Source organism: Rhincodon typus, chromosome 31, assembly GCF_021869965.1.
Source record: "Rhincodon typus isolate 14 chromosome 31, sRhiTyp1.1, whole genome shotgun sequence".
NCBI lineage: Eukaryota > Metazoa > Chordata > Chondrichthyes > Orectolobiformes > Rhincodontidae > Rhincodon > Rhincodon typus.
This window is the reverse complement of record NC_063362.1, coordinates 9,421,963-9,434,540: the sequence shown is the minus strand read 5'-3', so window position 1 is coordinate 9,434,540 and position 12,578 is coordinate 9,421,963.

Below are 12,578 nucleotides of genomic sequence, written 5' to 3'. Positions count from 1 at the left end.
GTGATCTTCTACTCAATGTCACCTAACCCTTTCTTTTCTTTCCATAGATATTATTTACCCATAACGTTAGCAAAAATACATATATCTTGTCTTGAATATTACAGAATTTGCAAAACTTCAAATTGTTCCCATACAGCATGCAATATGATTTAATAGACTTAATATTTACAAAATACATCTGCATATCCTTCCACTTCTTTCTCCTTGTATTTATTTAGTTTCTTTCCTATTAGCCCTATTTGCCTTAGTACACCTTGTGGTAGTGAGTTCTACCTTCTGACCACTCTCTGGGTAAGTTTCCCAACTGGATTTATCAGTGATTTTTTAAAATATATGCCCATGAATTTGGTCTCCTCATCAAGTGGAAAAGTCTTCTTTCCATCTGCCCAATCACATTGTTTCATAATATTGAAGACCTCTCTGAGGTCTCTGCGCAGTCTTCTCTATTCTAAATAAATGAGTCTTTTTGACAGTTACCTGATAGTTATAACTTCTCAGTTCAACCTGAGCAAGTTATTTTCTTTATTCACTCATGCGAAGAGGGCATCGCTGGCTCAGACAACAGCTATTGCCCATCTCCAGTTGGTTTTGAACTATTTGTTGAACGTTCCAAGTGCCACTGCATCTTTTTTATAATGTGGAGGGTAGAATGAGGATGAAGGGTTTCCAAGGGTCTAAAGAAAAACTTGCATTTACATAGCACCTGCCATTACCTCAAAACAGCAAAAAGCATTTTGCAGGCCAATTAAATACTTTGAATTGTAGTCATTGGTGTAGTATTTTGTGGTATCCTATCCTGAAGTGTGAGGGCTGTGGAAGTGCTTCCCTGGATGTGGGAGTGGTTTTTAATACTTCGCCAGACCTAAGCTTCATCAGGGATCAAGAGCTACTGAAGGTGACAGTGAGAAGGGGAAATTAAGTTTCTTAGGGACAAAAACAGAAATTGCTGGAAAAACTCAGCAGGTCTGACAAAATCTGTGGAGAGAAAGCAGAGTTAACATTTCGGGTCCAGTGACCCTTCTTCAGAATTGATTGTAGCTCGAAAAAGATTGGCATTTATGCTGATGATGGGGTGGGAGAAGAGGGGAGGAGAAATCCATAAGTGGAGATGGAAAACAACTGTTGGGCTAATAAGGGAATGAGTAACGGTCAGCCTGGGAGAATTAATAGATGCTAATGGGGACCATTAGTGGCTGAAAAAGGGTTGTTTGTGGTAGCAGCCCATGTGATGTCAAGGCCTGGTGTGGAGGGATTGGTGTAAGGATATGGGAGAAGGTGCTCAGGTGCTAAAATAATTGAACTCAATATTGAGTGCAGAAGGTTGCAGAGTTCCCAAGTGGAAAATGAGATGCTGTTCTTCCAGCATGTACTGAGCTTCACTGGGGCACTGCAGCAAGTCCAAGACAGAGATTTTGGCAGGCAACATGGTGCTGTTTTGACGTGGCAAGTGACAGGAAGTTCAGGGTCATTTTTGTGGGCAGAACGTAGGTGTTCTGCAAAGTGATTGTCCAATTTGCGTTTCATCTCCCCAAAGTAGAGCAGACCTCACTGTGAGCAGCGAATACAGTAGACTAGATTGAGTGAAGTGCAGGTAAACTGCTGCTTCACCTGGAAGGTGTGTCTGGGCCTTTGGATAGTGAGGAGGGAGGAAGCAAATGAGCAGGTATTACACCTTCCGTGATTGTATGGGAAGGTGCCTTGGGGGTAAAGGGAGGTGTTGGGAGCGGAAAAGGGGTGAACCAAGGTGTCCCAGAGGGAACAGTGCCTGCGGAAGGCTGACAAGGGAGGGGAGGCGAACATGTGTCCAGCATCTCACTGGAGGTGATGGAAATGGCAGCTAATGATCCTTTGAATGTGGATGCTGGTGGGATGGTAGGTGAGGACAAAGGGGGACGCTATCGCTGTTGTGGGAGGGAAGAGAAGGAATGAGGCTGAAGTGCAGGAGATGCAGGAACTGGACACGGTTGAGGGCCCTGTCAACCACAGTGCTGGGGAATCGTCTGTTGAGAAAGGTGGTGGGCATTTCGGAGGCTCTCTTGTAGAAGCTGGAATCATTGGAACAGATGCAACAGAGACAGAGGAACTGGGAGAATGGAATGAAGTCGTTACAAGAAGCAGGGTGTGAGGATGTATAGTCCAGGTAACTGTGGGAGTCAGTGGGTTTATAGTGGATATTGGTGGCCAGCCCATTCCCAGAAATGGAAACAGAGATGTCAAGGAAGGGAAGGCAGGAGTCAGAGATGGACCAGATGAAAGTGAGAGCAGGGTAGAAATTGGAAGCGAAATTGATAAACTTTTCCAATTCCAGACGAGAGAGGGAGGCAGCACCAATGACATAACCTGTGTACCACAGAAAGAGTTGTGGGTGGAGGTCCAAATAGATCAGGGACAAGGAAATTTCTGAGAGCTTTGGAGAAGCTGTAGGGCTCCTACTTGAAATCAGTGGAGCTGGTAAAGCCAAGAATTTTGAAAGATGAAGAAAAGATTAAAAATAGAGCAAACAAAAGTAAAATTTGGTTGATGTTGGTTGGCAGATGTGAAGAACTGAAAGAATTGGAGGAGAAAATAAAGTAGCAATTCATCTATTGCACTTTAGGAGCACTGCACAATTAGATCACTGAGGTTATGTGTCATGTCCAAGAATGTGTGATACGTGAATTGATGTCCTCAAATGCTGCTTAATACCAAGGCTTCACATTCTAAAATTCCCTTCCTCATTGTCTCACATTCTCTACCTCCTCAGTTATGGCTTTTGAACATCTGTTCTAATAGTTTATATGCCTCAGCGTGAAGCTGTTTTTCTCACTGCTCCTGTGAAGCACCTTGGATTGTTTGGAATATGTTAAAAGTGTTACATCATAGAATCCCTACAATGTAGAAGGAGACCATTTGGCCCATCGAGTCTGCACCGACCTTCTGAAAAGCATCTCACTTAGACTCAAGCCCCTACTCCAACCCATAACTTTGCATTTCCCATGGCTAACCCACCTAGCCAGCACATCCTTTGACACTACAAGGCAATTTAACATGGCCAATCCACCTAACCTGCATATCTTTGGACTGTGGGAGGATATGGAGCACCCGGAGGAAACCCATTCAGACACAGGGAGAACATACAAACACCACGCAGACAGTGTCTCTTAAAGCTGGAATCGAACCCGGGTCCCTAGTGCTGTGGGTCAGCAGTGCTAACTGCTGTACAGCATAAATGTAAGTTGTTGTTGTAGTGTGATAGAACCCCCTGTAGATCTTCCTGGTCTGTTTGGAATATTGTTTTAATTAAGTCAGAAGTCACATGACAGCAGGTTATAGTCCAACAGGTTTATTTGAAATCACAAGCTTTCAGAGTGTTGCTCCTTTGTCAAGTGAAGTCGCTTCACCTGAGGAAGAAGCAATGCTCCAAAAACTTGTGATTTTCATACAAACCTGTTGGACTATAACCTGGTGTCATGTAACTTCTGAGTTTGTCCAGCCCAGTCCAACACCGGCACCTCCACATCATATTTTAATTAAAACTCCCTTCCTGAGCAGAGTTTTTCCACATCACTCCCAGATCCACTGTCTCTCTCCTCTCTCTCTTTCCTTCTCTTAGAACTGAAAAAGATTCACACTAGACTCGAAATGTTAACTCTGTTTCACTCTGCACTGATGCTGTCAGACCTACTGAGTCTCTCCACCATTCTCTCTCTCTCTGTTTGTTTCTCCTCCTGTTGCCTTTCGATCCATTGCCAATCACCTTAGCTCAGGGCCACTAAATAACTTGAACCCAACTTCTGAGGCAGTGATTTGACTTTCAAATAATAAAAAATTAATTTATCTATCATTTCATCATTCCAAAGCAATTTATTATTTTACTTAAAATCAATGAGTGTGAATCACTGGGGAAATTCCTATTATTCTTAAAATGGTCAGGTCTTCCTCAAATGTTTTAAGGTGTTATTTTGGGGTGTTAGGGCACAATATTAAGCTGGTGAATTAAAGAACGTTTCCATCATTCAGAAATGTTTTCATTCCACCTTGTGCTCCATTTCTTCTCTCAGTTTTACATTTATTGAAGAAACAGTACAGCCTAGTTGGTGGGTGATCTGAGCCAGTGAGTAGGAGTGGAACTCTTGATGGTTATTTTGAGACTAGGGAGAAATGTGCATCAACAACTTAAGATATTTTTAAAACGAAAAGGTGCCGTTGACATCAGACATGTCAGAAATTAGGGGAATATCAATGAGCTAAAGTGGAAAGATTGGAAAGTAAGTTTTAACCACAGCTAATCAATTATTAGTGTTATTTAATCCCAGGGAATAGATAATTAAATTTCTCTTGTTGTTCCAAGTCATGTTTAGTAGAATGAATGGAACTACAATGTTAATGCTTTAATCCTTATAATATCATACATTTTCTCATATGATGATGTTGCCAATTACACCATTGTACCTGTTACAGTTCACAAACAGATTAGTATGGCATGAAAGAGGCTGAAAGGTGACCTCATAGAAGTTTATAAAATCATGAGGGGCATGGATGGGGTGAAAAGTCAAAGTCTTTTCCCCAGGATAGGGGAGGTCCTCAAATAGAAGCCATAGGTTTAGGGTTAAAGGGGTAAAATTTAGAAAGGACCTGAGGGGCAACTTTTTCAGACAAAGGGTGGTGCGTGTATGGAATGCACTGTTGGAGGAAGTGATGGAGGTGGATACAATTATAATATTTAAAAGGCATCATGATGGGTATATGAATAGGAAGGGTTTAGAGGGATATGTGCTGAATGCTGACAAATGGGACTAGATTAATTTGGAGTATCTGATCGGCATGGACGAGTTGGACCGAAGGATCTGTTCCGTGTGGTACAGCTCTATGACTCAATGACACTTAGAGAGTTGCACAAATTAGAATATTCTATGGATTATTGTACATTGACGCTTGTGGCTATTACATGCAATTTGATGTTGTCTGTAAAGTTAGGCACCTTAGAACAATGTTCCATCCTCTCCAATGCATTTCTAAAATTTACAAACAATAGCTAGATATACCTGAATTCTAAGCCAGCCAACACCTACCTCAAACATCTGAAACCAGAGATACACAAATTTTGTTGCTATACTCTTATCCATTTAAACTAGACATATGTGTTCCTACCTTCCCTGCCTCCCCAATCTAAACCCTTCTCCCTCTTATCCAACTCTTCCGTGCAGACACTTACATAATGAGGGTAAGTTGACAAGAATCCAGTGCGTGAGTACAAAGGCCAGCTGTAAGCTGAACAGGAGGGATGGGTAAACTGACAGCCCTGGGTATCCCAACACCTTATACCATGGAAAAACTGAAGGAGTTGTGGTTACAGCTGTCAAGTGGTCAAACTGGTGACAGGTTCAAATGCAGCCAGATTGCACATTCTTTCACAATGCTGAAGCTCAGGAAGACATGCCTTAAACAAAATTCAACTCCCTGAAAGGATTCAAGGGGAGAACCAGCTCTAGCTAGTTGCTTATACTTTGCTACCTGCTGGCTGTCTTGGACATTAGTTGTTTCTGAAGTCTAAGCCAAAGGATATATGCATTTGAGGTATTTGCCACTATCTAGGTCTAATAGTTCACATAGTTCCAGATGAAACTGTTATTGCTACAAGTGAGCATCTGATTGGCCCTCTTGGAATGTTTTTACGTGATCAGCATGATTACAATCTTTCTCACAGTAAACAGAGTCCAAATCCAAACCAAGTTCTTCTGTTGCAAATTTTCATTCACATCCAGCAGATGGCCATGAGTCCTGTGGGCATGCCTGATCTGGTTCAAGCCTGAAGTCTATTAAGCTTTCAGCATTGCTTATTCCCTTTCATACAGTGTTTTACTCAAACTTTAACACAACACCCAAATTTAGATTGCAGATCTCTGGTTAGAGTCATATAATTTAATCAAAGGTAAACATTTGGCTTAGTACTTCCAAGAAAATTGTAGCAAAACTAATGCTAACATTTATTAAAAACTGAAAAGCATCGAAAAAAAAAATCAGTACCATATCACTTCCTCCTTTTGCCCTTGATGTATGCTTTAGATCCAAATACCTCATGTCCTGTCATTATAGTGTGTGGACAATGCTTGAATATGCATGGGACATTTTTGCCACTTTTCTTCAGTAAGCCTAATATTTTAGCCAGTCCTCCCATGTCAAGGTTTATAACAGTGACAACTCTCGCTTTTCTATTCCGCCTTTGACATATACAGTCACCCTAACCATCACTGAGTGCAGTACTGAGGACTCTGGCAGAAGCACCATCTTTTGATTGAGGTCTTAAATCCAAGGCTCCGGACTACCTGCTCAGGTGAATGGTAAAATATGGCACTATTTTGAAGAAGAATTGGGGAGTTCTCTCTGAGGTCCCGAATCCTGTCCAATAAAAGGTCAACATGAACATAGTCCTACCAGACCATAGGGCTGTTCTTTCATTAGAGACAGATGACTAGTGGTGGTTTAACCAGAGGGTCACCCATGCCTCAGGAGAGGGGAAAGGTTGAGAAGGAGAATCATTCATGGTAACCTCACCATTGTAGGAATTAAGAGTACATTAAGAGCAAGAGGCAACCTTAAAGATGAAAGAAGTTGTCTTTGTGTTGAACCTCAGGAGATGAGAGAGATGTTGAATTCATATTTTGCATCAGTTCTTACTGTGGAGAAAGAAAAGGAGGCCGGAGAACTCAGGGAAATAAAATATTGATGTTTTGAAAACATTACAGAGGAGGAAGTCCTGCAGGTCTTAGAAAATATAAAGGCAGATAAATCTCCAGGTCCTGATCTAGTGTATTCCAGGATGTTGTGGTGAGTTAGGGATGAAATTGTAGGACCCCTTGCAGAAATATTTGTATCATCTATAACCACGGCTGAGGTGCCAGAGGACTGGAGAGTGGCTAATGTTGTGCCCTTATTTAAGAAGGGATGTAAGGAGAAGCCTGAGAACTATAGACTTTTGAGTCTGACTTCAGTAGTTGGTTGTTGGAAGTGATTCTAAAAGATAGTGTTTATATGCATTTGGAGAGGCAAGGAATTATTAGGGTAAGTCAGCAAGGCTTTGTGCAAGGGAAATCACTTCTCACGAAGTTGATTTAGTTATTTGAGGAAATAACCAAGAAGATTGATGAGGACAGAGTGAAAAACATGATTTTCTTGGACTTCAGTAAAGCCTTTGACAAAGTTCTGCATGGTTGACTAATTAGTAAAGTTAGATCACATGGGATTCAGGGTGAACTTGCCAACTGGATACAAAATTGGCTTAATCACAGGACACAGAGAGTAGTGGTGGAGAGTTGTTTTTCAGACTAGAGGCCTGTGACCAGTGGTGTTTCACAGGGATTGGTTCCAAGTCCACTTTTGTTTGTCATTTATATAAATGATTAGATAAGAATATAGAAGGCATGGTTACTAAGTTTGTGGATGATACCAAAATTGATGGTGTAGTGGACAGTGAAAAAGGTCATCTAAGATTACAAAGAGATCTTGATCAATTAGGTCAATGGGCTGAAGAGTGACAGATGGAGTTTAATTCAGATAAATGCAATGCATTGCATTTTAGTAAAACAAACAAGGGCACGACTTATACGGTTAAAAGTAGGGCCTTGGGTGGTGTTTTAAAACAGAGAGACCTTGGGGTTCAGGTACATAATTCTTTGAAGTTTGTGTTACATATAAGTGGGGTGGTTAAGAAGGCATTTAGCACGTTTGCCTTCATTGCTTAGAACTTTGACTGTAGGAGTTGGGGCATTATTTTGACGTTGTACAGGATGTTGGTGAGGCCTCTTCTGGAGCACTGTGTCCAGTTCTGGTTGTCCTATTATAGGAAGGATATTATTAAGCTGGAGAGGGTTCAGAAGAGATTTACCAGGATGTTGCTGGGAATGGAGGGTTTGAGCTATAAAGGCTGGCTGGATAGGCTGGGACTCTTTTCACTGGAATGTAGGAGGTTGACGGGTGGCCTTATAGAGGTTTATAAAATCATGACGGGCATAGATAAGGTGAATGGCAGGTGTCTTTTCCCAGGTTGGGGGATTTCAAGATAAGGGGACGTATTTTTAAGGTTAGAGGAGAAAGATTTAAAAAAGACATGGGGGCAATTTTTTTTTCACAGAGAATGGTTCATGTGTGGAATGAACTTCCAGAGGAAATGATGGATGCGGGTACAGTTACAACGTCTGAAAGACATTTAGATAAGTCAATGAATAAGAAATGTTTGGAGGGATAAAGGCCAAGCACAGGAAGGTGGCACGAGTTTAGTTTGGAATTATGGTCGGCATGGACTGGTTGGATTGAAGGGTCTGTTTCCATGCTGCATGACTCTATGACTCCATAATGAATCCACACTGTCTGGCATCACACACCAGCTGTCCAGCCAACTGAGTTTACCAACCCCCTGACCAATATGGACCGGTAGACCATTATTCATGACTTAATCAAAGACATTAGAAAAAATGATAGGTTATTATCCTATCACAGACTGCAAATTTGCTCCGTTTTATAAATAACAGTAAATACATTGGAAAATAAAGATTCAGTGGGTGTAATGTGCTTCAACATGCCTGGTGTTCATGGAAGGTGCTATATAAATGGAAGTCTTTCTGTTCTTCTGATGAGGGTAAAACAGCTGAATGACTTGTCTATCGTCCATTCTGCTTAGAACATATTTCACCTCAAAGACTCCTAGTGACTTTAAGGGGATAGAAAGCTTAAGTGCAGCATAAAGAAATGACTGTATGATGAACAACAGGGATTTGAACCTGCCCGACTGTGTGCCAGCAATGCCTGCTGTGCATAAACAACGATGATCACACCCGGCAGGAACAATGGGTTTACAGCAAATTCCATCCAGTTCACTACCATAGAATCCCTACAGTGCAGGAGCAGGATTCAGCCCATACCAACACTCCCAAATCCCAACTAGACCCAATCCCCTACCCCATCCCTGTAACCCTGCATTCCCCATGGCTAATCCACCGAGCCTGCACATCTTTGGACTGTGGGACGAAACTGGACCACCCGGAGGAAACCCACGCAGACACGGGGAGAATGTGCAAACTCCACACAGACAGTCACCTGAGGGTGAAATTGAACCCCTGTCCCTGGCACTGTGAGGCAGCAGTGCTAACCAATGAGCCACCGTGCCACCCTAAGTCATAAATAAGGGAAGCTATCTCTGATTGAATTGACCTCTAAAAGCATTTTTGCAGGAAAGACTGTCCTAAACCAGTTCCTTATCCCATGCAGAGTTGCCAACCAGCATTTACACTACATCATTGACAGCTGGAGATTGGACTCTGCGGGAGATTGTCATTTGCTGGTAACCTGACTCCAATCTGTCAAGTTAGAGCTCTGGTTAAAACTGGTAATGAAAGCAATGTTCCCGCAGGTTCACACTCCATTGGTCGTATGCGTTGATTCTTTATACTCTGCAGAACAATTCCTAGATAACTGGTAACCACAACAAACCTGTATGGGCTTGCTTTGGTTCAGATTCTATACAATAAACTCTAGTATGCCATTTTGTTCAGTCGCATTATTTTATTCATCTTAAATATTATGGGTTAACTTGGACATCAGAGAGAGGGCGAGAATGGGTCGCCATGGGTCAATATTCTCCCTGTATCTGCGTTGGTTTCCTCTGGGTGCTCCGGTTTCCTCCTACAGTCCAAAGTTGTACTGGGTAGGTGGACTGGCCGTGCTAAGTTGCCTGTAGTGTCCAGGGTTGTGTAGGTTAGGTGGGTTAGACATGGGAAATGCAGGGGTAGGGGAATGGGTCTGGGTGGGATGCTCTTCGGAGGGGCGGTGTGGACTTGTTGGGCCGAATGTCCTGTTTCCACACTGCAGGGATTCTATGATGATTCTATGATAATAATGTTACTCGAACCACATTGAAGGCTAAACAAATATCTACATCCAAACGTTGCCTTATTCCAGCTTCAGAACTCTTTGCCAAATTATTTTTTATTCTTTTGTGGGATATGGGCATATACATCCTAGTTGCCTTGAACTGAATGGCTTGTTAGGCCGTATCAGAGGACGGTTAAGAGTTAATCCCATTGCTGTGCATTTGGAGTCACATGTAGGCCATAAAGAGAAATAACTAATCTCACGTATCATGATATGGAACTCCAGTACTGTCATTCCCAAAGTGCTCTGGTCTTCTCTTCCAGACCAGATAAGGATTTCCATCCTTAAAGGTCATTAGTGAATCAGATGGATTTTCAGAACAATACTTGCATGGTCATCATTACTGAGACTAATTTTCAATTCCAGATTTTTATCAATTAATTTAACTTAAATCAACTTGAGCTTATGTCTCCAGAGGATTTCCTAGACCTCGGGGTCACTAGCCTAAAAACATTGTCCCTACATCCCTGGCTCCTCTGTGAATGATGTATGGAACTACCGTTCTGTGACAATAACATATGGTAGGCCCAAAGGACTGATTGTGGTCCACCCTCTTGAACAACCAAACTGGACAACTCTGATGAGAACAGCCCAGACCCCCTGACTGGTGGCAGTACATCTCCTTAAACCATTATACCTACCCCTCCTCAACCCTCACTCCACCCACCCCAGACTGGCCACTATGGAGCTACAGGACCAACAGTGTCCCACTCCCCAGACTGCAGAGGCACAGACTCCCGACGAAAAACACCCCGACCTGACACCTGACAGTGAGCAATCACCCAGACGCTGTTCTTGACTTGCTGTGCCAGGACTGTCTGACTGATGGCTTCTTCCATGGACTTTAGTGAAGTCTATTCCCTAAGACTTTGAGACTTGGCTGCCTGTTTGCTGCCCTTGCAGTGTGTTTGCTATGTGAGCTGGTTTCATGTGGTGCGGGTGTGAGATTGATGGCAAGAAAGCACCTCCTTTGACTGAGGACAGGTGAGCAGCAAGGCAGGCTACTTGGTTGTGTGACTGCGCTAATTCACACAGCAAGACAAGGCAAGACATGGATGGTGTCAACATGCAGGTGAGTGAGAGCTAAGGAATTAAGTGAGCAGCCCTGAGATGCAGCCTGGTCCAATCTATGAGTAGGTCCCTGTCTGTGAGTGCAAACTGTCCCTGCTGTAGCCTTCCAACACTAGTTGACAATGCACCCTATAATGCGTGTCTGTGCTTCCAGAGTGCCCTACTTAGTGTATCAGTGACAGTCAAGAGGAGTGGCAAATGCTAGATGCCAATGTTTGTTGGCAAGAGGTACATGGGGCTGGTACCTGAGGATTGTGCCCTAAGATGCTGTTTGGTGCGACGTAGCATGGAGATTTTTCCAAGTAAAACTCTGATTGCCATACCAAGATTGCCTGGCGCATTTGGTAAGATTGGAAGCTGAATATTAATGACTTGAGTTAGGCAATTAAAAGGTAATTTAGTAAGCAATAAACCCATAATTCACTGATGCCGAGTAAGAAACAGGTCACTCACCAAAAGCATAAAGAATGGAACAAGATTCTCCCAAGTTTGAGATTATTTCTTTGCTTGGGTAATGCTTCAATCCGAGATGGCAGGCATGAAAATCTCCTTCAATGAATCTAACTCTTACTTGTGTAGATTTGACATTTTTCTTCATTGATGCATCATGTAGCCAAGACCCGAAACGTCAGCTTTCCTGCTCCTCTGATGCTGCCTGGCCTGCTGTGTTCATCCAGCTCTACACCTTGTTATCTCAGACTCCAGTATCGGCAGCTCCTACTATCTCTTGATATTATACAGTTGTCTTAAATAAAACAAAGGACTGCGGATGCTGGAGATCTGAAACAAAACCAAAATTGCTGGAGAAACTCAGCAGGTCCGGTAGCATCTGTAGAGAGAATTCAGCATTAAAGTTTTTGAGTGCAGTGACCCTCTGAAGAAGGATTATTGGATTTGAAATGATAACTCTGCTTTCTCTCCATAGATGCTGTTAGACTTGCTAAGTTTTTCCAGCAATTTCTGTTTTTATACATATGCTTTGTTCAGTTTTTTTTAATCTATTTCTCTAGATATCTCTGTATTTGTTTATCTCCTGTTGTAATTTATTATGCTTTCTTTACACATCTCTTTATTAAAGTTGTAATTACTTGCCACCTTCACTACACTCACAGATTTTCAAGGTGGTAGCATAATGACATTGTTGCCGGACTAATAATCCAGAGGCTTTTGAAATACGAGTTCAAATCCCAACACCATGACAACAAAATTTAAATTGAATTCCTTAATTAATGCGGAGTTAAATCTTGGTCTCATTAATAGTGTTCATGAAACTACTGGAGTGTTGTAAATAAAAGCATCTGAGTCACTCATGACATTTAGGGAAGAAAATCTGCCCTCCTTATCTGGTCCAGCCTATATATGACTCCAGACTCATAGCAACGTGGCTGATTTTTCACTGTCTGCTGTAGGCAAAATAACTCACTCAGATTAAAACAAACTCATCTCCTCTCTGATAGTAGGAACTGCAGATGCTGGAGAATCCGAGACAACAAGGTGCAGAGCTGGGTGAACACAGCAGGCCAAGCAGCATCATAGGAGCAGAAAGGCTGACGTTTCGGGCCTAGACCCTTCATCAGAAATCCATTTCTGATGAAGGGTCT